Source organism: Pipistrellus hanaki (assembly GCF_964339955.1).
Source record: "Pipistrellus hanaki genome assembly, chromosome: 1".
Lineage (NCBI taxonomy): Eukaryota > Metazoa > Chordata > Mammalia > Chiroptera > Vespertilionidae > Pipistrellus > Pipistrellus hanaki.
Genome location: NC_140503.1, coordinates 75247571 through 75249740, shown reverse-complemented (window position 1 = coordinate 75249740; position 2170 = coordinate 75247571). Strand labels below are relative to the sequence as shown.

The window sequence follows — 2170 nt, the reverse complement described above, 5'->3', positions numbered from 1 at the left end:
CTTTTGCAGCAAATATTAAGTCCTGAAATCTGATTCACCTCTAATTGATTAAATCCATCAATAGGTATAAGATGTAATAAAGACAGGGGGGATGTAGAAGTGTATCTGGGACAAGCAGTGTGGGGTGGTGCCAAGGTGGCTCTGCAGGGTGGGCTGGTGCCACGGTGGCTCCTGAGCAGGCACAGTGCCTGCAGCCTGGCCCAGGCCCTGGGGTCACCACCTCCACCCACCTGTAGCTTCTACAGGGCTGGACTGTTACTTCTCCTGATATGATGCCTGTGCAGATCCTGGATCCTTCCATGACTGTGGGCTCTCTGCCAGGGCCCAGCCCCCTGACCAGACTCCCCAGCTTGGCTGGCCTTGACTGCAGAGGAGCTGAAATACACTGACATCCAAAACATTGGGCCCATGATCACCCCTTTGTGCTTCCTGGTTGTGAAACTGGGCAAGAGGCTTCAACCTCTGAAAAGTGAGCTAGACGAGAAAGAGGCATGAAGGAAAAGGTGTTGGAAAAAGAGCAAAGTGGTGGCAGCCTGATGCCTGAACAAGAAGGAGCGGAAGGAGTTTTTGGAGTGGGAATGTGAGTGGCAGGAGCTCATGAATGTGGAGCTGAAAACCAGATGGAGAAGCTGAAGCAGGAGTGGCAGCAGCTCATCCTGATGCTCAACTGGCATCACCCCACCTGCATCGTCAGGACTGACAGAATTAAGACCCCTAATTCCTGAAGGCAACCCACTGCTGGAGCAGCTGGATAAATGTGACCATGGGCTGGAAGGAGGAAGAGGAAGAGGAGCAGGAGATGAGGAGAGAGAGGAGGAGGAGGGTCCTAGAGGGCTTTTCCTTGCTGCATTAAAAACTCTTCAATGAGGCTCAGCACAGCCAGCATAGGCCAGGCTTTTTTGTGAGACTCAGATCAGCCACACCAGGGGAGGAAACCCAGACTGATGAAACCCAGGACCAAGCGCTGAGACCAAAGTAGTCCTGAGGGGGGCCTATTCTACTTGGGGCCAGGCTTGCAGGAGGCAGGACAAAGCTCTGGGCCTGAGAGACACCCAACCAGGCAGCTGTAGGCACTTCTCTGGCATCTCCACCAGGATACCCACCAAAGGACCTCTTAGCAGCAAGAAAAAGCCATGAGTTGTAACCAAAATTAGGCTGAGTATGGGACTCAGAGTGAAAGTTCAATCTGCCTGCCCCCAGCCCTGACCCTGACCCTGATCCTGGTGCAAGGCTGGAGAAGGGCACAGTGCCACGCCCTGCTGTACCCACCCACCGGGGTCCAGCTCAGTCCTGCCTGAAGTGGCAGCCGGGACACCCTCGCCGGCTCTGCTGGAGTTGCTGTGGGCAGCAGGCACAGATGCCCTTCCAAAGCACATACTCACTGAAAGTTCACAGACTGGCTGTCCTGGCAGGGCTTTCACCTGCACATGTGTTTTATACTTTTTTTTCTTAACATTTTTTTTTCTACAGGAAAAAGACTTTATACAAACAATATATAAATGGATTGCTTTAATAACTTGATATGATACAGTATAAATATGCTATGGTTTGTTTGTTACAAACAGATATTCAGCAGTTATGGCCGTTGCCTGAACTTCTAAGTACTGTAGTCTCTGGGCGTTGGGGGTGGTGGGGACTGGGGTGCAGTGCATTTCCATCTTCCTAAACCCTTCATTGTACTCAGTTTCGTATTGCTCAGCAAACATTACCCTTACTAAAAAAAAAAAAAAAAAAAAAAAAGAGGGAGGCCCAGGCTACCCAGCTGGTGGCACTGCAGCAGGTGGGCAGGGCCTCTCTCTGCAGGGTGATCCATCTGGGGGCCCTGCCATTGATCGCCCCACCGAGGGAGACACAGGCCACTGTCCAGCAATGCTGTGGTGGGTGTGCGGGGCCAGCCAGTGATAGCCCTTCAGAGGGAGGCCCAGGCCAGCCAAGCGATCACAACCCACACCTGTTGCCTGCAGAGGGAAATTACCAATGGCAGGGGAAGAGTGGGGGCAGTGCTGCACAGATGGCAAGCATTGGCAGTGGTGGGGGTAGGGCCAGTTGCCACCAGCCAGGGAAAGGAAAGCCTCGATAGGCCCTGATCTCACACCAGACCTGGAGACCCTACCTGAATGGTTCTAGATTGCGAGAGACTACAGGCTGGGCTGAGGCACCCACCCTAATG

General features: G+C 53.0%; 1 pseudogene across 1 annotated transcript; it reads left to right on the top strand.

Annotated features, from left to right (window-relative positions):
* The first annotated feature begins 269 nt into the window (after positions 1–269).
* LOC311620587 (jun dimerization protein 2-like) lies at positions 270–867 on the top strand (annotated as a pseudogene). The gene has a single exon. The product of its transcript is annotated as a jun dimerization protein 2-like (transcript).
* The last annotated feature ends 1303 nt before the right edge of the window (positions 868–2170 follow it).